General features: G+C 44.3%; 1 protein-coding gene across 1 annotated transcript in view; it reads left to right on the top strand.

The window, feature by feature from the left end:
• The first annotated feature begins 1,163 nt into the window (after positions 1-1,163).
• Positions 1,164-25,925, top strand: part of OSBPL6 (oxysterol binding protein like 6) — a 185,113-nt gene continuing 160,351 nt past the window's right edge. The window contains exon 1 of the mRNA XM_045294636.1: positions 1,164-1,180. The gene's annotated coding sequence lies outside the window, so the exon portion shown is untranslated. The remainder of the gene's footprint in view (positions 1,181-25,925) is intronic.

A 25,925-nucleotide genomic window follows, 5' to 3' on the forward strand; every position in this document is an offset into this window, starting at 1 on the left:
GGTGGGGTGGAAAGGAGGAACCGATTACAAGGATCTACATATAACCTCCTCCCTGGGGGACGGACAACAGAAAAGTGGGTGAAGGGAGACATTGGGCAGTGTAAGACATGACAAAATACTAATTTATAAGTTATCAAGGGTTCATGAGGGAGAAGGGAACACCGAGGGAGAGGGGAAAATGAGCTGATGCCAGGGGCTTAAGTGGAGAGCAAATGTTTTGAGGATGATGAGGGCAATGAATGTACACATGTGCTTTACACAATTGATGTATGTATGGATTGTGATGAGAGTTGTATGAACCCCTAATAAAATGGTTTTAAAAACAACACAACTACAAAAATACACAGTGGAAGTGAAATTTGAAGTCAGCGAGCAGCCCCGTTAAACAGTGGATTTCTCATTGTTGTGGCATGGTCTTCCTGTGGCATTTTGACCAGTGTGCTTTGGCCCTTGTTTACCGTGGCTGTCTTCTGCGGCAATTTGTGGAGTCATCTCAGTGGGTTCAGCGCAGGACATTGTTACTTCTGGCTGTTCCGTTCTCAGTGTTGACTTCCCCAGCTTAGCTCTGTCATGATAACAGGAGTTACTGTTGTTACTATTGCCTAATTACTCGAGTTGCTCACTCACTGGTACGATTACTCCAGTTACTTCCTCACTGATACTACACCTACTTACACCCACTCCTCAGTGACCAGGCGTGTCGCTGTGTGAAAATGGGGGGAAATGGAGGCTGACCACATCAGATCACCAAGCAGAGAGGCAGGGACGACACAACGTAACTGCCGGATTGTATCCTTACATCACTGCCAAACCAGTGAAGATGTGGCCCAGCGAGAATGAGATAGGAGCCAAATCACAGCCAGTGTTACTCTTGCCTTGCACCTGGCATTCTTGTTGCCACACTTACATCATTAATGCACAGGATAGTTGGCTAGTAGATTCCTTATCATCGCCATAAATGCCAAGTGTCTAGTATGAGAACGTTGATTTGTGAAGAGCAGATGAATTTTCTAACTGATATCAGTTTACTCTGGTTATAATTTTTAGTGTCAGATTAAAACCACCATCAGAAGCCAATGTCTTTGATTTCTCTTAAATTTCAGAGCATTCCTGGGAAGTCCCTTGTCCTGGCCAGTATGTCAAAGCAGTGATGACCTGGGGGCGGTGAGAAGAGTTCCAGGTAGGATGTCTAATAGCTGAAACATGAACTTCGGCATCTTAAGAGATCTGGCCATGGACAAATGATTTCATCTCCCTATTTTTCATATTTTTTAACAATACTATCTCCTTAGGGTTTGTGGTGAGCATTAAGTAAGCTGATCCACTTACAGAGTTTAGCACGGTATTTGGCACAGGGTAATCTCTTTATAAAACCAAACCAAATTCACTGCCATCAAGTCACAGCTGACTTATAGTGACCCCCTGTGGGTTTCTGAGACTAACTACTGACAGAAGTAGAAAGCCCAGTCTTTTTCCCACAGCACTGCTAGCGCGGTTTTGAACTGCCAACCATGCAGATTGCAGTCCAATGTATAACCACTACACCACCAGCGCTCCTAATCACTTTATAAGTACTAGCAATTATCATTAGTACTTTTATTCACAGTAGGCAGAATTCTAGTGAAACAGAAAATCCTCTTGCCGATACACTTTATATATTGAGACAGGAATGGTTTTCTAGTGGCATTTTTTTCCCTCCTTTTCTCTATAATTTACTATATTCAGCTTTTAAATAATAATCATCCACTCAAAAACTGAATATTCATTCCGTATTATATTAATAGAGAAAAATACTTTCATAACTGTTTCTAATAGTAACTACTTTATATATCTGAAGTCACATAATTTACTCAAGTTTTTTAGTCCTTTTCAGGGTAATAAGCTAGAAAGTCAAATAATAATGACAATAATACCAACTTTGGCAATTGCTTCTGAATAAATATGAAGTTAGAATGTCTTCCCAATGCAGATTAGTATTATTAAAGCTTTGAAAATTGCCAACCGTTGCTGAATTTCAGCCCTTTTGAATAAAATGTATTTCAGGCTGTAATTGGCATGTTACTAATGTGCTCTGTTAAGTATATAGATAAGCAAATAAATATACATTTTTAGAAGCCTTTCCTTTGAAATGATTACATTATAATCTTTACTTTTATTCAGCCAAACTACTGTGTGTGTGTGTGTGTGTGTGTGTGTGTGTGTGTGTGTGTGTAGGTCTTCTCAGTTCAGTGTTGATAATCAGGAACAGCACGAGGCGTTTTTCTTCTCTCATTAAAGAAAGATTTTTTTTCATGTATGTCTTGTTTCTTCTGTGAGGTGTTAAGCTTCTTGAGGGCAGAAGCTTTGATTTATGTGACTTCCCTCTCCCTCTTCCCGTTAAACACAAAGCGCGTGCAACGGTAATCCCATCTTGGCCAACGTGATGCTCCTTCCTCCACCAGCCTTCCACCACAGCCCTCCTTCACTCACACCCCCTTCCATCTCTGGGTATCGCAGTGGGAAGTGTGCCCCACCAGGACACTCGGGGGACCACTTTGCTCAGTGCTAGCCCTACCTCCCCGGTGGTGCCTGGCACCTCTTCAAAGTAGTTCCTCATCTAAAGAGAACTTCTTGAATGAAAAGTAGTAGGTAACTTTTTAGGAGTTGAGTGAACATTTGTTACTGAGCCTGATTCAACTAACACCCAGGTTGAAAGTGCTGGCTGTAGGCGTAGCTGGGAATTGTGGAGCCATCGGTTGGAAAAGCAGTACTTCCTGTAGACCAGCATGAGTAAGCGAGTATGCTCAGCTCAGTAAAGCAGAGGGGCAGCGAAAAGAGGAAGACCCTCGACAAGATGGATTGTCACCGTGGCTCAGCAATAAGCTCAAACATAGCAATAATTCTGGGCATGGGGCAGAGCCAGGCTGTGTTTCACTCTGTTGTTCCTCGAGTCGCTATGAGTCGGAATTGGCAGCAGCACCCAACAACGACGACAACCACAATTCCTACTCACTAGGGTTTTACTAATCGCTACTTTCCTGAAATGTGTCCAAAGTTAGGATGTGAATTTCAATTTAATTCTAGTCACAGTGGCTGCTATTGTCATCTGATGAATGAAATTTCTTTGGCGGAAAATGAGTTCAAATATAAGTATTATAGATACTTTTAACAACAACAAAAAACCATCCACAGACTTTCTCTTAGCTTTAAATAGCTTTTAATGGGTTTCACGCCTCTTTGGAAGTAGGTATCTTTTATTTATCTGAACAGAACACAATCACTGAACAGTTAGATATGCCGCAGGGGTGGGTTGACCTGTAAACCGTGGTTTACAGTAAGCGTGGCACACACAGACTTAATTGTGCTTTACTTACTAATTACTTAATTGTGCATTACTTCTTAATCTAACACATCAAAAGGTGGTGAACCGCAGGTGAAATTATTAGTAAGTAAGCATAATTAAGCCTGCATGAACCTTGCTGGTGGGTAATCTGCCCCTGGTATACCAGAAGCTGTGGGAGCATTTGCACATGTGTAAGGCACATTCTTTCCACCTTCCATTAAGATTGTCCGCCTGGGGAGTTTCTCAAAGCCTGGTCCTCAGACCATCTTTTAGTTTTTGTGTCCTACTCTGTGCTCCAGGAATAAATAACTTCTCTGCTACAGCTATTTCAGAAACGGAGTTTTGTTTTAATTCTTCTGTGCTCTTGGGGATACGTGGCCACCCTTCCATGTCTGCAGTTGACTGCCTTCACAGAGGCGGTTTCAATATTCCACTCTCTAAGACCTCAATTTCCACACAGAATTCTTGTCTTAATTTTTTTTCCTGAGAAGATCAAGATCATCAAGTGATGGGTTCCTTTGGCTTCTTTATTTCTCAAATCCAATTCTCTGCAGTCTTACCGTCTCCATTTCCCCGTGCATATCCACCTACCTCTGCCCGTAATCTCTTATCTTTGTCATCCTGCAGTACCCTGAGTTGCCACTAATTTTCTTGTAACAATTTGGCAACTTCTCACTAGCGTAAATATATATGTATAATATATGCATGTGTATATATATTCAGGTCTCTCTGATTCCTAGAAACGAAAACAAAACAAAAGAACAAACTGAACTCACTGTCATTGAGTCAATGCTGACTCATAGTGACTTGACTTGTAGGACAAGTTAGAACCACTCGTGGGTTTCTGAAACTGCAGCTCTTTGGGGAAATAGAAAGCCTCTTCTTTCTCTAGCTGAGCGACTGGTGGTTTTGAACTGTTGACCTTGGGGTTAGCAGCCCAATGCATAACCATTACACTCCCAGGGCTCCAAAGATTCTTTCGACTAGGGTTCTCAATCTCCGCACTCATTGACATTTTGTGGTGGGTACTTTTTTTTTGTTGCTGTGGGGCTGCCCTGTATGTTGTAGGCTGCTGATCCGAATCCTTATCTATTTCCATTAGCGGACAGGAGCACCCTGGAGTTGTGGCAGTCAGAAATGTCGCCAGATATTGACGGATGGCTCCTGAGGGGCAAAAATCATTCCTAGTTGAAAACTCTACTTTAAACATCCTTCTTGCCATCAAGCCACTCCCTCCATGACCATACTCCATTCCCTTTCATCATCGCCAACTTTCCCTGTGTCCCACCCTCACTCCTTATCATGGAATCAGTCCTAAGCCAGGCTTCTAACACTGCTCCCTACTGAAAATGCTCTCAGCGGACCAAACTGACAGCTTGGTAGCCAAGTCCAGCGAGTGGCCTTTCCCTAGTTCTTTTTCATCGTTTGATTGGAGGGCTCTTACAAATCTTGTCAACATTCCAGCATTCCATTGTATTGAGCACACTTGTACACCTGTTGCCATTATTGTCTGCCACTCTTGACACTACTGTCTCTTTTCCTGGCCCCCATTCTGTGGTATTCTTTTGGGTCTCCCCCAACTTGCTTCTTTCCTTTGTGGGTCTCTTCTCCTGCTTTCTAAATCCAGAGCTTCTGTTCTGTGTCGATCACCAGGGTCTTTTTCCACAGCTCGCTTCTTGTGTCTCTTACTGTCCCCTTCAAGTGGAGGCTTCATGAATTCCCAATCTAATTCCCATCGCTCCAGTTGGTGCAAGCTTACATGTCCTTTCGTCTTTCGGAGAGCTCCGACTTGTTCTTCTTCATGACACTTCAAACTCCATCTGGTCGGCCACATTCAGAAATAAGCCCCTTACCTTGCCTCCTTTCTTTATTCCCAGTAGTGGGACCTTGGCCCTTTAAAATTAGCAGCTCCTCGGGTGCGTCTGATGCCTCACCCCATCAACAAGAAGTCATTGAGCATGTTCTCCCCCAATATTGATGAATTCGGTACATGTGTCACATCAGATGACCGTCAATCATGTTGTACATGTGGAACATTGGATGATCATAAATCCTGGGAAATAGAACTTTAACAAGGGCGAGGGAAGATGAAATTACTTCTTTAAAAAAAATCATTTTATTGGGGGCTCGTACAGTTCTTATCATTATACAGCCACCCATTGTCTCGAGCACATTTGTACATTTGTTGCCATCATCATTCTCAAAACATTTTCTTTCTACTTGAGCCCTTGATATCAGCTCCTCATTTTTACCCTCCCTCCCCACTCCCCCCCAAATTACTTCTAAGCGTAAAACACTTAATGTTCTCCTTAAAAGATTACTAATCATTCAATAGGCTTCATTTTTAAAGATCCAGGTTTAATAGTTTGCAATATAGCAATAAGTATACTTTATTTTGATCCTCAATTTTAATATTGTCTTTAGTTATTGTTGCTGTCAGGGAAGCACTGGCCTGCTAACCACATGGTTGGTGGTTCAAACCCACCAGCCACTCTGAGGGGGAAAGATGAGTCTGTTCTCATAAAGATATACTGCCTCTGAAACCCTAACGCCGAAGTCACCTCACAGCAGTGGGTTTGGTTTGGTTTGTTGAGAAAGATACCAATAAACATGTGGAGCCAAGTGAAACATATATGTTATTGTCTATACTTGATGACATTGTAATACTGTTTTTTAAATCAGTCTTATCCACTTTCACAGACATGTTCATTGGCCTAATTCTTACAGTGCACTTGATCAAAGAGTGCTAGATATGTAAACTTTTCACCAAACTAATGTTCAAAACAGCCTCCAGAATAAGGGGACCCATTGTTCATCTCCTACAGTAATGACTGGGATATCTGCTTCCTCATACCTGAACCAAAGCTCAACAGACTTTAACGTGGTTTCTCGTTTGATGGGCAAAAAGCAATCTTACCATCACTGGCGTTTTCTTATTGTTTATTACCCATTTATCACCACCATCTGTCAATTGACCATTTTCTATTAGATTCTTTATCTCTTTTTTACTGAAATGAAACCTTTTGTCATTTTTAGAGGTAGTCCAGGACTTTTGACTTACTTAAGTTAGGAAGAACTGAGTATTTCTGACCACAGCATACATGTTTGTTTGTAACTTTTATCATTAATAACAGGTGCCTACATACAATGTTATCACATACAATGTAACTATTCTCATACCAACCCACAAAGACAAATGAAGATTGGATGTATAAATATACTGATAATTAAAGATTAATAATAATGAAATTATCATTATGATGATAACTTAGGATAATGAAAACTTACAAAAAAGAGTCTGAGATGCTCAGTGCACATTAGATCTGACTTATGATGGAATCCTCAGAATAGCACCTCATTGTAAGTTGGGGACTACTTGTACTTTTAAGTTTATTTATGGTATTTAAAATTCAAGTTAATTATTTACATAACAAGTTTCAGTGTTTTACCGAATTGCCTCTGTAATTTGGGTCCTACTTAGGTCTCTTCATTTTCATGTAACCTTTAAACTGTTAGCCAAAAATATCCCCTGAAGTCTTCTTAAAACCAAACCATGTGCTGTGTGTTCTGTGTGCTGGTCAGTCACTTTGGATTTATAGCTACCCTACAGGACAGAGAGAAGCCCAGATAATGTGGTGGTTATGCATTGGCCTGCTAACCCCAAAGTCAGCAGTTCAAAACCACCAGCTATTCCAAGAGAGAAAGATGAGACTATTTTCTCCCATATAGCTTCACAACCTCTGAAACCCTAGGGAGCAGTTCTGTTTTCTCCTAGAAGGTCACCATGAGTCAAAATGGACTCAATGATAGTTGGTACAGGACAGAGTAGACCCTATAAGACATAAGACATTACCTGAGTGATAATGTTTATGGGAGCAGATGGCCACGTCTTATCTCTTGCTGAGCAGCAGTGGGTTTGAACTGCTGACCTCTCAGCTAGCAGTTGAGTGTTTACTTGTGGTTCCACCTTGCTAGAAGGTACCCTGATACCTTGGGCAAAGGATTTATCTCTAAGACTCAATTTTCTCATCTCTAAAAGGAGTTTATAGCAGCATCTATCTCGTAGGGTATCAAATGAAATTATTTTGACACCTAAAAAGTGCTTAATTGTAAACCAATTAAATGATCATCACTTAATGAAAGTGAACTACAAGAGGGGCTTAAAAAGGTTTATATAGCACCAATGAAACATACAACTTTCCTCTAGTTCTTTGGTACTTCCTTCCCCTACTATCATTTCCTCAATTCTGCCTTACAAATCAGATTAGACCAGAACATGCACACTGCTACAGATAAGAGCCCACAACACAGGGAACCCAGGATAGATAAACCCCTCAGGGCCAACAATGAGAGTAGAGATACTAGGAGGATTAAGGAGAGTGGGGGGATAAAGGTGGAATTAATCACAAGGATTAAACTAGAACCCCCTCCCAGGGAAGGAATAACGGAAAAGTGGGTGAGGGACGACAGAAGACGATGTAAGATATGAAAATAATCATGTATAACTTATCCAGGGTTCGTGAGGGAGGGTGGGCGGGGGAGGTAGGGGGAAGAAATGGGGAGCTGATATCAGGGGCTCAAGTGGGAAGAGAATGCTTTGAAAACAATGGCGGCATATGTGCAAAGGTGCTTGACATGCTGGATAAATGTATGGATGGTGATAAGAGACATAAGAGCCCCCAATAAAAGTAAGAAAAAAATAAAAATAAAAAAGGTTTGTGGGAAACCTGTTGCTTTCTAATTCCATTTTTCACAAGCTTTTCAAGCCCCTTGTAGTTGCTATTATATCTACGACCATCGTTATTATTAGTTGTCCCCATGCAGCTGTTCATACTTCCTAGTGTCCCACTTTTGGGTCAACCCAATGTGTTTCACACAGTTCCTTATCCACAAGAAGTTCTTAAGGAATCATCATTGCACAAGTGAGGCGATGATAATGAGTTAAGAATGTTTTATTTTTGCTTTTCTTCATTTTAGGGCTTTTGCTCTGTGAATAGTGAAGTTGGATTATGATTAAATAGTGAATTCATTTTTACTTGATGCCATAAATTAACCGTGTACATGCACACCCAAACCCCACGGCCATCCCGTTGCTCATAGTGCCCCCTCCAGCGACCCTATACATAGGGAATGTGCTTGAGTTAAGACACTTCACTGTAACACATAACACAAATAGGTGATTTACTCTAGACGTTTTTTCCATATTCTACGAATTGGCCATTTAAAATTTTATTTTGTTAATTAAAACAAAGATGCTTTATAAAGTTATGCCTAGTTGTAATGATTGCCTTGGGCAGACGTGGCTGGACGATGTTTTTAGAGTGTATGTTGTGAAAGGCGGCAGAGGCGTTGTGTGTTCACGTGGGTTCGGTGTGGAGCACATGCTCTCTGAAGACGAAAAGGAACGAGTAGTCTCAGTCATCCGTGGTTACAGCTGCCCTCTGACTTCCCAGCCAAACCAGTCTGATTTGACGCCTTATCTTCGTTCACAAAGAGCCTGCCTTTGCTTCTTTCTTTACTGGCTGTCCGCAACCTTTTTAAGCAGGTGTGTCTAGTTCAGCAGCCTACACCCCAGCCAACTGTAATCACAATTCCCACCTCGCTCCTCTCCCCGCCCCCTTCCCTGTGACTCAGCAGATGCGGATGATGTCATCTCTTTATTTGGCAGTGCCCCTGGTGTTAAATGTCACCCTGGCAGACTCAGCCTGGTGAGCCTGTCTCTCTAGCTTTTGCTCTTAATAACGTGTCAATTTTGAATGAGCAGTGGATTTGAAATGATAACATTTTAGTTCAACAAATGAGCAAAAACAGCCCAGGGCTTACGTATAGGCTAGGAAGACCTTTGAAGCTGAGGCTGGTTGATCAATGTTTGATGCAGTGATTTCATCCCACCTTAAGAGGAGTGTGGTGGCATCGTGATTACGCATTGGTTTGCGATATGCAAGGTCAGCAGTTTGAAACCATCAGCAGCTCCGAGGAAGAAAGTTGGGCCTTTCTACTCCCATAAAGAGTGACAGTCTTGGAAACCCACAGGGACGCTTTTACCCTCTCCTATAGGTCACTCTGACTTAGAATGAACTTGATGGCCAGAGGTGGTCTTTTTTGTTGCTTTTCTAAATACAGCCAGTTGGCCATGATGTGAGCAGAGGCTAGATGCTCTCGCTCTTTAGCAGAGGAAGGAGCTCACGTCATCATCTGTAGCTTATTTTAAGTAGGGGTTATTTTTGGTAAAATAGCTATGAAACAATAACCTGCTGTCAAGTTGATTCCGACTCATCGCAACCCTGCAGTATAGAACTGCCTCATAATCTTTATGGAAAGGGGGTTTGGAGGGGCATTGATTAAGGTGGTGCATCGGTTAAGCATCCATCTATCTAACAGGACAGCGGTTTGAATCTACTATCCCCCCTCTGTGAGACAGATGTGCCAATCTGCTTCTATAAAGATTTACGGCTGTGGAAACCCCGTGGGTCAGTTGTGCTTCACAGAACTTTTAGTTCTGTATGGAAACAAACTGCCACATCTTTTTCTCTGGAGGCAGCTAGTAGAGTCAAAGCCCCGGCCTTTCAGTTAGCAGTCAAGCACCTTAACCACTGTGCCACAAGGATGCCCTCTCAAACAATGGGCACAGTATGGAGGGGTTTCCAAAAGTCCTTGGGAAAATGCCATCATCTTTAATTTCATGTTAGCACCTCCACACAATCTGTACATCAACTCTTAGAAAATGTGCTTGCATATAAAATTTGAAGGCTGGCTTAAGACCAGTTGATTGATTACAAAGACTTCTGTACTCTCTCCGCATGTCATGTACGGTCACTGAGAAGGTGCACTGTTCGGAGTTCAAAGTTCTTCGAGAGGGAGCTGCACGGCGTCTCGTTGCTCTGCTGAGTCAGAGGGTGGAAGCGAGCCCTTCAGAGAAGGTCGGACGGTCTTCCTTGGCTGAGCTGTCGCACTAGGTCATAAAAGGGAACTGGCATCTGCATTGCGTTTCCATTTCACTCAGTCCACCCGCTTATTGGCTATTTCCATCTGGAAGTCTCAAAGGCTTCTTTAACTTTTTTTCTTCAAAACCCACCTTTTGCTCTACTCCTTCTCAACTGCCTTTTCTAGTGAGTCATTGAAGGGCGCACACACAGGGAAAAAACCCTGCTCGCCCAAAGTCCTGTCGGGTAAAGACGGCAGCCCCCGTGCAGAGTATTAGCCGGCTCATTGCTTTGCTCAGAAAAGTTCCCTGGGCTGTGGGCTTGAGTGAACTGAAGGACCACTTCGTACAGTTTGTCCAGGTCCGAAAGTGCGCGCTGCCTCTCAACAGAGACACCGGCGTTCCCAGAGGAATGGCTTGGATTGTGTGCTCTTCAGAGGAGGAGCTTCAGAATGCATCTCAGCAGGAAAAATCACACTGTTGAAGGAGTACAGCCCCAGGTTCAAGCTCCAAGATGGAAGCTCTTCAAGGGGACCACACATCTGATGAAGGGAAAGACTCTTGAGAATACCACTCCCTACTAGATAAAATAACTCAATGAACCCCCCCCCCCCAAATCGACTCAACTATCACTTGAGTTTTTGAAGTACCATACACTGCCAGAAGAAGCAACGAATCCGTGTTGGAGGAAGAACAGCCGAATGCTCCTTAGAATCAAGGGTGGGAGACTTGTCGTGAGCCCTGGAGAAGGACATCGTGACGGGTGAAGTAGAAGATCCTCAACAAAACGGATTGACACATGGCTGCCACGACGAGCTTAAGCATGGGAGCCATTGTGAGGCCGGAAGAGAACGGAGCAGTGTTGCATTTTGTCATGCATGGAGTCTGCATTCATCAGAGCCACCTCAGTGGCACCTACTATCAACACAACAGCATCCCTTCATTCCCAAAATATATCTCAAACTCAGCCTCTTCTAGCCTAGCTCCACTGCCATTGTTTCCCCATATCTCAACCTTCTCTTTCTATACTTTAAAAGTATAAATCTGATCCTGTCCATGCTTGGGTTAAAGTCTTTGAGGGTCTTCCACTGTCACTAGAAGGAAAAACAGCTCTTTTTTGGTGGGGAGAACAGGGGTGGCTTCTGAAATCTCTGGCTCCTGCCTACCACTTCCAATTCATTTCATACTTCCCTCCTCACTGCACATTCTGCTCCAACTCCACCAGTCTGCCCCCCCCCCCCTTCAGTTCCTTGGTATGCCAGTTCTCTCTTGCTTCCACACCTTTGCCCATGCTGTTCCCTCTGCCTGGATTCCCTTCTGTCTTGACCTTTAGGATCAACTTAAAGGCTTTACTTTGCAAAGCCTTATCTTCTCAAAGTATATTTTGCTCTGACTTTTCATAGTACCACGATGATTCCTTCTGGCTCTTAATAGCTGTAATCAGAAGTTTCTGCCTTAGTGCCTTCATTTAAAACAATTGTTTCTCCCCTTGGACCATAAATCCATGCGAGTCAAGACAAGTTTGTTTGGCTTATAACACCACAGTCCTAGCACGTGTGGGGCACATACAAAGGGTTTAAAATGTATTGGCACGAATGATAAATGTATGACTTTATATTAAAAGAAAATTATACCGTCACATTCTCTTACATTTTCCCCTGGAGTAGGCATGGCAGTATATACCTAGCTCTCTTTGACTCAAAATTGTTGAACACATCATGCTAACAGTCGATGGTTTTTCATAGTTTCTGTGATTCTGAAAACCCTGGTGTTGGCTTTTCAGAGCAAGATGAGTGTTTCTGCTGCTTCATGGTCTCAGACACTTGGTTAACAATTTAATTTTAAATCACTATGAGACGTGCCTCAAACGGGGAAAAACACACAGCCATATATCTGGGTTGCTTAAAATGTATGAACCTCACTGTATTCTGTAGAACAGCAAAGATAATTTGGTAGTGGGAAAATAAGTATTTCTCCAAATGTGTTAGTATTTTCCTCCCTACGAAGTGCCAGTTTACAGAAGCTGTATTGCTGTTGTTAGTGCTGACTTGACCCCTGGCGACCCCTGGCACCACAGAACGGAACCACCCTCACAATTGTTCTTCCGTCTGAGCCCACTGTTGCAGCCACCGTGTCAGTCTGTCTCACCAAGGGCCTTCCTCTTTTCCACCGCCCCTCCACTCTCCCAAGCACGGTGTCCTTCTCCAGGGTCTTGTCTTTCCTGCCAATATAGTCCAAGTACATAAGACAAAGTCTCGCCATTCTTGACTCTAGGAAGCACTCTACCTGTACTTCCTCCAAGACGGATCGGTTTGTCCTTTTCGCCGTCCATGAGACTTTGCATATTCTTGTCCAGCACCATGACTCAAATGCATGGATTCTTCTTCATTAGCTCTGTATTATTAAGTCTATAATAAAAAGATTTTAGGGAATGGTAGCTAAGGCTGTAGCGGCCGCATTAAAATGTGCTTTTCAGGGGCAACAGAGATGCAAATGTGAAATGACACGAAGGATAGCACACTACAAGTTTCATGAGACCACTTGGCCGAACTGAAGCATTAGTCTGGCACGAGTGGGCTTCTGCCTCATGAGAGCGGTGTGGGAAGTGTTTGCCTGCTCACTCAGCTGATTGACTTTCTCTAGCACCTTCTTTAGACCCATGACTGGGTGCTTGTGGAACATGATTTTTACTGTTTTCTTCCAAATTAAACAATAATAACATTGACTTTAACATATGGCAACTTTTTCATAATTGCTTTTCTGCTCATTTGGAAATCCTTTCACAAAGTGGATGCCGTTGAACTCTGCTGTTTGCTAAGAGTCTTACCAAAAACTCAAGTTGGGAACCTCCCAACTAGACCGCCCACTGTGCTGTGGTATAGACCTCACACAACCACACACCTTTTGTGCAGAGGAGGTTGGTGTTTGTTGTAAGTCAGTGTGTGTGAAACCTCAGATTGGACAAATATTATTTCTAGTGGAAAACCAAGTAGGAGGGACCTTCAGAAAGTTCATGGAAAAATTCTAGGAACTTTTAATTGTGTTTTTTCCACAACCTTGTTAGTTTGTTTTCCCACAACCTTGTTGAAGCCTCCTTGTGTATATGGAATAGTTATTTAGCCGGTATGGACGCCCGGCAGCACAGTGCGTTACTCACTGGTTAAAACCACCAGCTACGTGAGCGAAGAAGAGATGAGGCTTTCTACTCCCCTAAACCATTACTGTCTTGGTGGAGACCCTCGGGGGCTCTTCAGCCCTGTCCTGTAGAGTCCTGATGAGTTGGAGTTCACTAGAGGTCAGAGTTTGGTTTTGGAAGCCGATAGGAGCCCTGGTGGCATAGTCGGCTATGTGATGGACTGTGAACCACATGGTGGGCAGGTAAAACCCACCAGCTGCTCCCTGGAGAAAGATGAGGCTCTTTGCTCCTGTAAAGATTTGCAGAGACCCACTGAGGCAGTTCTACTCTTTCCTATAGGGTCACGCTGAGTCAGAATTGACTCAACGGCAGTGAGGCTTTTTGTTTTTGTTTTTTTAGTTTAAGCCAATATTTTATGTATACATGCTCTCGTTTGATCCACATCGCAACCCTATGAAATCAATGAGTGGAAGGGGGCGGGGGGTGGGGGGGGGGTTGGCATTGTTACATCTCATTTCTTATTCGTTAAACAGCTTCAGATGATTAGAACCTGTTCAAAGAAGTCCAGGTATGCTGAATGGCAGAACTGACACCCAAAGGCATGTTGTAGATGCCAAGTCCCCAGCCCCAAATTCCACAGGATATCATAAGTATTCAGAGAAGTGTCCTTGAGTGACCTTCTCCTTGCAGCCTCTGCACTCTCTGCTCTCAGTTTGGGAAGAGACTGACTCCTGACCTCACCTGCCCTCTCATGCTCTATCACTTACATCCTCTTTGGGGGTTTCTGCAGTTTTGCCCTTAAACTCCTGGCTCTTCCCTGGCCCTCCACTCCAGTATTTTCCTGACCCTGCTGCCCTTTCAAGGCACCAGTGCTGTGTCCTCTCTTCTCTAGTGTGAAATGTCTGCGTGCTCTGCTGTGAGAGAACTATTCACTCCGTAGCCCTCCCGTAAAGGTTTATGCTCCACCTTGTTTACAACGCTGATCAGGAAGATCCCAGGTGCCGCTGAGCTGCCCCTTTTCACCCCTTCCGCTACTTGGGAGGGAGCCCTGGTAGCCTAATGGTTGTGTGTTGGGCTGCTCACTGCAGTGTCAGCCGTTGGAAACCACCAGCTGCTCGGAGGCAGAAAGGTAGGGCTTTCTCAACCCTCCTAATGCCGCGACCATTTCCTGCAGTTCCTCATGTTGTGGTGACCCTCCAACCATAACATTATGCTCGTTGCTGCTTCATAACTGTTGCTTTGCTACTGTTATGGATCGGGCGACCCCTGTGAAAGGGTCGCTTGACCCCCAGAGGCGGCGTGACTCACAGGTTGAGAACTGCTGCTGTGAGGAGTTAGTCCCAGAAGTCCCCAGGGGCAGTTCTACCCTGTCCCATAGGGTCACTCTGAGTGGGAATCAACTTGACTTCAGGGAGCTAGTTACTCCGCGTGGCCTTCCTCCTGTGCTTGCCTCTGTGGACCAGCCACTGGTCCTTGAATGGTCTCCTTTGGGGGCTCTGAATCGCCAATCTGTGAGTCTTGGTTCTCTCCTCCACCCGACCCCTTCGATACCTGCTGGCGTTTCCCGAGTTGTTCCATGGTCCTCCGAGGCAGAACTGAATTACCCATGGGCTCGCTCTATTCAGGAACTGCCCCTGCTGGCCACTCCCAAATCCAGCTCTTCCGCTCCTTCGTCTCCGCATCTCTGTGGACGCACCTGACACCAGGCCCACAGAGGAACACAGATCCGCTCCCTCTATTAATAGTCATTCCCCAAATAAAGCCTTGGCGTCGTCTGCAATGAGGTCATCAGGGAATCGTGATGCTTTTCTCTCAGAATTATTTATTAGGATCGCCTGCTTAGCCTCGCTCTCAGTTTTGCCCCGTTCCAGAATGTCTTCCATTCCACTTCTAGAGTTACCCTCCTCTCAATTTAGACAGGTCACACCTGGCGCTCCTGGTTCAAGGCCCCTGACTCTCCACTTGTCTTATCAGGAACCACTTCCATTCACCATCACAAGCAAGTGTTCCCTGCATGAAGTGGACACTCAAATAAAATGTTTGCTCGGTCTTGCTTGTTAGCCTGGTCTCCCTGTGACCCGTGCTAAGTGTGTGCGCAACTCCTTTCCAAACACGTCAAGCTCTCGACTGTTCCTTGCTTTTGCTGTGTTTCTCTCTCTCAACTTTTCTTCTCTGACCCTTATTAAAGCTCTCTCTTTTTTTTCTTTCTTGGGCACCTTTGAACTTTCTTTCTGAGATGACTTTGTCGTCTTTGTTGAGCTCCATCAGCCGTCATTGTACACGTATGTGTTTCCCTTTGGAGGACAGGAGTCGTTTCTGTTCTTAATTTTGTAGTTGATTCCAAGTGTTTTATATACTCTCCCAAGGCTTATATGAAGCACGTAATTCAGCCCTGAGTATTGTGTTGCAGTTTTCTTCTGCGTCATGTGTTTCTCTTTTTTCCCTGTGTGGTGTGTGGAGTAACCCGAGAACCAAACACACTGTGATGGAGTTGATGCCAGCTCATAAGCAGCCTGTAGGACAGGGTGAAACGATGCCCGTGTGTTTTCTTCCAGGACTGTAATTCTGTGTGGGGATAGAAAAAAGCCTCGTCTTTCTCCAGCGGAGCAGCTGGTGGTTTCAAACTGCAGACCTCGTGTGTGTGTGTGTGTGTGTGTGTGTGTGTGTGTGTGTGTGTGTGTTGGGGTGGAATAGGGGGAGCATTTTCAGTAATTATGAAAGTCCATTTTGTAGTAGCTGTGTTTGTTGTTCTGATGTTTTAATGTCTTTGTGTCTGGGGTTTTGTGAGTGCTCTTTCTAGCTAAGAGAACTCGCTCTTGTCCATGTTGTGAGTGTAGTTTCTTTAATGGAGGGAGGGAGAGGTGGATGGGAGCCTGCTGGGTCTTACCCTCTTTCGCCTGTGCAGTGCCCTTAATTTTCCCCCTTCCTTTACTGCCGTGTCTCCAACAAGCACCGGCCTTCTCACTTTAGGAAGCCTCCTGGCAAGAGCTCTGCTTCTTACTACCTTTAAGCCCTTCCCCTACATGTTGCGAGGGTACTGAGAATGGCCCAAGATCTATGTTTGATAGGACTTCGTGCGGGACTTTCTCTCCTTGTCTGTGTCCCTTGTATCTTCAAAACGTTTGTGGAAAAATTCTAGTAACTTTTAATTGTGTTTCTTCCAGAACCTTGTTGAAGCCTCCTTGTAGACATGGAATAATGAGTTATTGAGCCCTATGGAGGCCCTGGGGGGCGTAGCACGTTACTCTTGATTGAAACCACCAGCTGCTTGAGGGAAGGAGCGACCAAAGGCTTTCTTTTTAAATCATTTTATTGGGGGCTCTTACAACTCATCACAATCCATCCATCCATTGTGTCAAGCACATTTGTACATTTGTGAGACGAGGCTTTATACTCTTATCATTGCTGTCTTGGAGGAAACGCTCAGGGGCTGCCCTGCCCTGGCCTATCAGTCACTGTGAGTTGGAGTTATCCGGTTTGGGGAGTTTTTCGACTCTCCACCCCACTGATTTGTAGTAGATGGAGGAGCTCTGTTAGAATTTGCTCTTTGTGTCTCCACTTGTTGGTAATTTTTGTTTGTGGTACTCTCTGTTTCCTTATCACCCCTAATGGCATGAGTCTTGTGATGTTATTTGACATCTTGTTGAATTTATGATCTCTGGGGAATGATGTGTTGTAAAATCTAGATGCATGCATCATCTGCTATCTTCCAAGCCTGGAAGCTCCTGCAGGGAGATTTATTTTCATCTCTACTTTGCAGATGAGAAAACCGATGGGGGCAAGTGACATGACTTGAACAAAATTGCACAGAGGCAAGTGCAGCACATAGGAGGTCTTGTTGAAAGAATGCCTGTCGCAGGGCTTCCAGGGTGGTGAGCCTTGATGGAAGCCTACGGCCACAGCTTTCTCCCATGGAGGTAGACTGATTTCTGACCCTCCTATTGGAGTGTGTGTTTTCCATCGGGTCTCCTTTCCACAGCAAATCCCATCTATTTTCCCATATGTTCATTTGACATCCTTATGGTATCGATGTCCAAATATTGAACTGTAAGCCAGCTTCTAAGGAAGCCTTCAGCTGCTGTTATATAATCACTAGATGTTTCATCTATAATCTCGTGCCAGCGAACTCAAATCTTGAATGCTGCTCAGACCTCCCCCACTCCAGCTGGCCTGTAGAGGTATGTATCTCAATGCTTACTGGATAGTAGATGGCCACTAGATATTTAATCTACAAGGGACAAAATCACAGTAATTACAGCCACTGAGATTACTGGGTGTGAGAAATTATGCCAGGTGTTTCCCATTCACCATCTTATTGGATCACAGTAACCCTATGATGTAAACAACCAACAATAACCCGCTACCATTGTCAATTCCCACTCAATCACCCTACTGCACAGTCGAACTGCTTCCTAGGTTTTTGAGGCTGTAAAACTTTAGGGGAGTCCGACAGTCTCAACTTTATCCCTCAGGATTGCTGGTGGGTTTGAATCCCTGACCTTGTGGTTAACAGCCCATCACATAACCCACTGCCCCTATGAGTTTCCGAGACTATAACTCTCTTGGGGTGTCGAAAGCCCTATCTTTCTCCAGGAGTGGCTGGTGGTTTTGAACTGCTGACCTTGTAATTAGCAGCCCAGCACATAACCACCACACCACCAAGGCTCCTATCATATTCCCATTTTACAGATTAGACAACTGAGGCACAGAGACTTAAACAGCTGTGAACTTGATTGTATTCTTAACTGCTGTATTGTGGGCAGATTGATACTTCATTCTACAGCGTCATCCCAAGTATTTCTTATCTCTGTCAATGGTGCGCCATCCACCTGAAGTTCAGAAAACTGGAAGATCTTGGTATCTCCTCCCTTGCCTCTGCATCTAATTTCTTGGCTCTTCTATTGATTCTGCCTTCCATGTGGGCCTTGTGTAAGGTCATGATTCTATACAGCCACAGCAGCTACTAACCAAACCGCTGTCCTCGCAGCTCCTAAGCAGTAGCTTTGCTTCTACGCTTGCACCTCAGGATGGTCTTGGAAACCCTGTCTAATCCTGTTCAAAGCTGCTCTGTCACTTTGCCCACCCTGATGCAGAAAGTCCTCACTTCTCTTCCTCTCCTCTTGGAACAGGCCACATTTTCCCCTTCCTCTGATGATTTGTTCCATCACCTTCAATCTTCACCGGGATCGCTCCTGGTCTTCCTTCATGTTCCATCGTGCAGAAGCTCCTCCGATCCTGCGGTCCAAATGGGAAGTGCCCGTTGTGTGCTCAATGAGCCCTGGCAGCACAGTGGGTAAGCATTGGGCTGCTAATTGCAAGTTCACCCGTTAGAAACCACTATCCCGCTATGGGAGGAAGACAAGGCTTTGTATTCCAGTCAGGCTCAGAACCTCACAAGGACAGTTCTGCCCTGTCCTATAGGGTCGCAATAAGTCAGCATCAACTCGATGGCAGTGAGGTTGGTTTGAATTTTTGGTTTTATGTGCTCATGGATGCCTGGTTTTCACCTTCACAGCATGAAACAATGTATGTATAATCTCTGACTCCATTGTGCGAATTATTTGGCCCCCCTCTTATTAGCTTGTCAGCCCTCTGAGAAGATTGGACCCACGTCCATTGTGTCCACTGTTAGACTCAACCCTGACACGGCTCTTGGCACATGGCTGACATTCAGGAAACACTGAGTCCCTTGCCCGGGGTGTGAGGTGCTCTAGAATCTGTCTCCCTTCTTTCCGAGCGAGTGGGTGTTTATTGTGATCTGTGTCTCTAACGTGAGGACGGCAGGCCTGGGATCCACCTCTAGCCAAACAAGGGAGCAGCGGACTCTGAGACTCTGGACTCTGGAGGGCTGCAACTCGAAGAGGGTGTAACGAGGCGGGTAGCTACTGCTGTCCCAGGAGGAAAGCCCAGTGGGGTCCTTAATAGGAGCTGGAGCATTGAATTAAACTGTTTCTTGGTAAGGCATTTACTGTGTCAACGGTGTCCAGTCAAACTTAGCGACCATGTGGTGGTTTTCCTCCCGTCCCTCTCAGCTAGAGGAAGAGCTGTGCTTCATTTTTTGTGGCATGAAACGTCACGGTGAGCGTGCCCTTCCTGCCTGTCAGGGCTTTCCACGGGAGCAGAGGGGAGATGACGGGACCTCTTCCTGCTCGATTACTGCGAAGGAGGCAGACTTTCACCAAGACGTCTCAGCAACTGTAATCTGTCATTTTGGCATCTAGTCTGTCCAAGGCACCGATGTTGGTGATCTTTTAAAGCTCACAGTAGTTTCGATTTGGAAGGCAGTTGTTCTTTCTGAGCACGCTCTGCTCTGCCGGAAGCAGAGAAGTCTCAGGACTGTGTTGATTTAAATTCCAAATTCCTGTACCGGTGACAGTTCCCTCATAGGCGTCGGCTCCAAATAGAGACAATTTCCTTATTGCTGCCCCGCTGCACTTTCCTCTTCAGACTACAGATTACAGTGGCAGCAGCCAGCCAGGGTTCCTACAACTCTTATCACAATCCATATACATCCATTGTGTCAAGCATGTTTGTACATTGGTCCTCATTTTTCCCCTCCCTCCCCGCTCCCCCCTCCCTCATGAACCCTTGATAATTTATAGAGTATTATTACTTTGTACATTCTTTTTTTTTTAATAAAAAAATTCTGATTTCCAGGTCCAAGTCTGAACCAGTAAGACTGGAATGGGGTCCAGATATTAGTATTATTAAACTGCCCCAAGAGGACTGAGAAATGTTTGAGGGTCTACTGTTCTGTACTGCTCACTCGCTGAGACCCTCTGACCAGAAGTCGTCAAGGAGTTCGTTGTCTGGGAAACACACCATTGTCTGCCACTCACTAAGTGCTCTTCAGAAGGCTCCTGCTGCATTGACTTCGTGGTTGAGTTCAGTAGAGGTTGTCTTGAGGCCCACGGACCAGCCATCCAGTCTTCGCCTTACCTTTCCCTTCTTATCATGGTGTCACCTCAGAGCTTGCATTTGGAGGAAGGATAAAGCCACATGTGATACAATAAACTGATGGTGGGAGCAGGATGACAGCAGAATGATTCAGTACAAAAATCTTGTAATAGTTTCCTCCAGCTTCCTGTTCTCACTTGGTCCTGCTGTGCTGCCAATCTTCAGTATCGCTATTTGAAGGATAGAATTTGAGCTAACAGGTCCATGTAAGCAATCAGCTAGTCCCAACCCCTTGGAATTCACTCAAGCATTTGGAGTGCACACCATCCTGTGGTTGGACCTCAGTGTCCGTGATTTCTGTGCGACAGGCCGGGGGTGAACCATTGTATGGGATACACAGTGGAGAAGCTCATCTCTTCCTGAGGGGCCTCCTCTTTTGATTTGGTGGACCACATGCAGTTATATGGTCTCATGGGCTGAGAGGGATGTTCCCATGTCAGTAGCAGAGAAGCTCTGTGCTAACTTGGACAAGCACAGCAAAGAATCGGTGTTTAGAGAAAGCACCACACAACCTCTTAGAAAACAAAACAAAAACCCATCCACAGACAGGAGGCTGGACTGTAAGGGTGGGCATAAGGAGCATACCTAGATATTTTATGGAGTTAGATCTGGAAGGTTTTCTTGGTAACCTAAACAGGGCTGCTAGAGCAAAGCCTTGGTTTATTGGAAGTGGCCAGCCCTGAGTGTCTTATTGATGTTCAACTTGCTGTGTGTCAAAACACAGGAGTAAGAAGCGGCAGTTGCAGTCATGTTTGTGTTTAGTAATTTCACACACAGCAGCTCAAATGGTCTTCCTCAGGCATCTTCTAAAACTCAGCAGTTGGTAGGTGTAGCTGGCACTTCTTAGGCAGTCATGTGGAAAGGAGTGGGGATGGCATGTGCCGGACACAGTGCAAGCATGAGTTCCCCAGGCCATTTCATGACTGAACTGAAAGGCCAGGATGGAGAGCTCGGGTGAGGGGAGCGTGCTCCTGAACCAGGGTCTCAAGAACTGTTGGAAAACTGCAAGTAGGTACTTATTCACACGCATATGAATGTCTTTGAGTGATTTTCTTATAAGAATATATTTTAACTAGAATATGCTTTTTTTTTAAAACATTTTATTAGGGACTCATATACAACTGTTATTGCAATCCATACACACATCAATTGTGTAAAGCACATTTGTACATCATTCTCAAAACATTTTCTCTCCACTTAAACCCCCGACATTAGGTCCTCATTTTTCCCCTCCCTCCCCGCTCCCCCCTCCCTCATGAGCCCTTGATAGTTTATAAATTGGTATTTTGTCATATCTTGCCCTGTCCGACGTCTCCCTTCACCCACTTTTCGGTTGTCTGTCCCCCAGGGAGGAGGTCACATATAGTTCCTTGTAATCGGTTCCCTCTTTCCTACCCATTCTCCCTTTACCCTCCCTGTTTCGCCACTCACTTTTTAAAAATATGACTCTATTCTTATTTTCTTTGAAACGTGAACCAACAAAGCACAACAGGTCAAGAATTTGTCATTTCGGAGTTCACCTTGACTTATGGAGATTAGACCCAAACATTAGCTCCTAGTTACACCTGCAATTCACTGTCTCCCTCCCAGAATTGGGGTGAACATATTCTGTGCTAGCTGCAACTGGCTGAGATGAGCCTATCAGCAGAACAAACTAACACTGCACTGTCGTCAGGTCAGTTCTGACTCGTGGTGACCCTACAGAGCGGGTAGAACTTACCCTATGGGTTTCTGAAACGGTAGCTCTTTACGGGACTAGAAAGCCTTATCTTTCTCCTGTGGCTAGCCTAGTAGGAAAGTTAAAAAATAAAATAAGAGACAAATGCATATGTCCACTTTGAGCTGAGTTCCATTGATCTGATTACGTAGGTGCTGTAACATTGAAGGGTCAGATGCATAACTCTCCAGTTTCTAACTATAATTGAGTCCTATTAAGAATGAAGTGTCTATTATCCCTAATGAAGTGGTCTTACATAAGCGCCTGGACATTATTTTAGATGGCCTAGCTTCAGTGGGTTTTATAATTGTTGCTTTTCACAGATGGCCATGTGGATTTTCTGGATCATTTAAACCATAAAACTAACCTTCACAAGTGTGCTTTCAGATCTCCTCTGTCAGCTCTCAAGCTAGTGTGTGTGGGAGCAATGCAAACTAATGCTAAAGGCCTACAAACCTACATTATTAGGAAGTTATGGGGGAAACACATAGGACAGGCTTTCCTTGCTACTCAAAGGTCTAAAACAAACAAACAAACAAACAAGAAACTATAAGACACACTGCCATTGAGTCTATTAGAAATCATACCGACCCTACAGGACAGGGTAGAGTTGCTCCTGTGGGTTTCTGAGACTGTAACTCTTTACAGGAGTAGAATGCCTCGTCTTTCTCCCTTGGAAAAGCTGGTGGTTTTGAACTGATCACCTTAAGATTAGCAGCCCAAGGTGTTACCATTACCCAAAGCAGAGCATGACTACGAAAACTTTCAGAAACTGAAGCGATGTAAAGTGAAGAGGCAATTATTAATTCACAAGAGAGAACATTTCAAGCATTCCTTAGACCCCCCAAAATAACATACTAGATCATACCAAATAGCATATAAAACCGAAAATAATACAAAGGAGTGGTTTGCACAGCTCAAAGCCAATGGTAAGTTGATGGTGAGTGTAGTTCCTGGGAAGGCGCTTGTTGGGGCCACTCAATTCGTTCGGCTCAAGGGGTGCGCTGCCATGTTAATGGCCCCTGCAAGACAGACGCTGAAATGAGTTTCGCTTTTTTGCCAAATTTTTCATAAAAGGGAAATTCCTTTTCAGATTTCTTCAAGTGAGCAAAAACAAGTAGTAATGTAAATCTTTTGTAAAAATGGCATGGCGTGAGATGAACTTTCAAAGAGGGAGAGTTACTTGCATACTTTGTAATCAGTGTGTTGTTCAGATTTCTGTCTCATAGTGGTTCCGGGAAAAGATGAGGCTTTCTACTCTGGTAAGCAGTTACAGTCTTGGAAACTCACAGGGGCAGGTCTACCCTGCCTTATAGGGTTGCTGTGAGTCAACATCGATTCAGTGACACTGAGACTGAGGCCTGGTGATTATACGAATTGGGCTGCTAACCTAAAGTTCAGCAGTTCGAAACCACCAGCTGCTCCGTGGGAGAAAGACAACGCTTTCCACCTCGCCAAGACTTACAGCCTCGGGAACAAGGGGGAGTTCTACCCTGCCCTCTAGGGCCACTGTGAGTCAGAAACGCCTCGATGGCAACGAGAGAGCATATCTGCTTTATGCGGCAGACATTATCCAGTAGATGCAGCTCATGTTTCCATGGAAAGAAATATGTTAATGATCTCATCCAAAAGGTCAGGGTAGAATATGACCCATTAGTAATTTCAAATCTTCTTTATAATGAATCCGATATATTTAGGTATTGCTTCACAGTTTAGAAGGAGACCTGGTAGAATAGTGAGTTGCAAGTTAGGCTGCTAGCCACAAGGTCAGCAGTTCAAACCACCAGATGCTCCGAGTGGGAAAATGAGGCTTTCTGCTCCCATAAAGATGCCATCACGGAAACCTGCAGGGGCAGTGGGTTCTCCCTACTCTATAGGATCACTAAGAGTCAGAATGGACTTAATGCATTTGTTTTGAGCTTTCACAGTTGAGAAATTGCTCTTATAGCCCTTCATTTGATGTTTAGTAAGAACCTTGTGCCGAGTGAGGTGTCTAGGGGTTTATAGGTGAATAAAATGGAGCTCAGGAAGTTGTAATTGGTCCAGGAAACCACAGCTGTTAAAGGAGTGGAGAGGGCATTGAAGTATTGGATTAAAAAACAACCTAAAACATTTTATTATGAAAAATTTAAAATACGTACAAAATAGTATAGTGAACTGTGATCAACTTGTCATCAGCCCTGGTAGTGCATCTGTGAGCAGCTCACCAGCCACCAACCTCGCTTTCGAAGGGAGCAAGGTAAGACTGCAAGACTGTCTGCTGCTCTGGTAAAGATTGAGCAGTTCTGCTCCATCCTAAGGGCCGACTATGAGTCACAATGGACTCAGACTGTGGTTTTTAGGTCCAGGTACCATCACTTGCTATCAACAATGATCAACAGTCTGCCATCCTTTCAGCATCTGTACCTTCACCCTTTGCACCTTCATATACTCCTGTTAATTTTGGGAGGGTCCCCCCCCCCAAAGTAAGGGATACATACATTGAAAAGCACTCATCTTAAATGTGTTCACTCTCAACTCACCACCATCAAGTCCATTACCACTAATAATGACTGTATAGGATTATGTGAACTGCCCCTGTGAGTTTTCAAGACTTTAAACCTACAGGAGGAGACAGCCTCATCTTTCTCCCAAAGACAGGGTGGTGCTTTCGAACTGCTGACCTTGAGGTTAGCAGCCCAACACATAACTCACTACTCCACCAGGGCCCCTTCTCAAGTGTACCCTCCTATCCTGATAGAAAGCGATTCCATCTCCCTACAAACGCTCCCCCGTGTACCTGCTTAGTCATTCCACCCTCTGCAGATAGAGAACTGCTATTCTGAGATTACTTTGCTGTTTCTTAAACTTCCTATGAGCCCTCTCGATATGTACTGTGTCTGGATTCTTGTTTTCATAAGAATGGCTGTGAGGCTCTAGTCTTTTGGCTCAAGTTCATGGCTTTTTGTAAAGCCTGAAACAAACATCCCCATCTCACAGTTACGGAAAGATGGTTCCCTCCCTAATATCCCGACAAAGCCCAGACAGTGGAATCTCCTCACCATTGCTTGAGCACATGTAGAGAGGTGGGCAGCTTTTCTGTATGAAGACTGTAAATTATTTTTTCCAGTGACAGGGTGGATGCTGTTAGGATGGTTACTGTCTGTGGAAATGCTACGTGGTGAAATAATTTGCCTGAGACTAGCTAACTCCCTTGCTTATAAGCATTCCAACCCTATCGCTGGTGCCCCTCGTAACTTCCAGTACTACACCTGTCTATGTGCTTTTCGAGATTGCTTGATTAAATTCCAGTTCCAGGTTGTGTTGAATTTTTAAGGTCAAGCACTGATCATTGTGAGAGCCAAAGAGCCATTTACCTGTCTCCCCGTTCTTAATGGGATTGCTTAGCGGTTCAATTTTACTAATTAAGTAGAAGAGAAATGATCAAAATAGTGGTTAAATTACTGTTCCAAGAGCTTGCATTTAATTTAATTTTGATTAATCTAAAAAAAATCTGTGTGGACTCAACAGTAGAATTGAATTCAAATATACTTTTGCTCTGTAAGGATTAAAAAAAAAGTTTTAGCTCAATTATCTCTATTTTAGGTCGGAGAAGAATAATACAGCAACAGAGGGGGGTTGGGAGGGAGAAACCTTTAACTTTTAGAGAATATGTGTGGATTTTTACAGAAAAGCTGTGTCAGTGGAACGGGGAATTCAAGGATGAACTAATTTACTAGGTACCTCCGGCTCATTTGACAGGCAGCAGCTCTTTCCTTTTTTTATGATGAATAGTTATTATCCTTTTTTTTTTTTTAATCATTTTATTAGGTGCTCATACAACTCTTATCACAATCCATACATACATCAATTGTGTAAAACACATTTGTAC

The sequence above is a fragment of the Echinops telfairi genome, unplaced genomic scaffold (assembly GCF_000313985.2).
Source record: "Echinops telfairi isolate 266 unplaced genomic scaffold, ASM31398v2 ScPeMD7_3;HRSCAF=10, whole genome shotgun sequence".
Classification (NCBI taxonomy): Eukaryota; Metazoa; Chordata; class Mammalia; order Afrosoricida; family Tenrecidae; genus Echinops; species Echinops telfairi.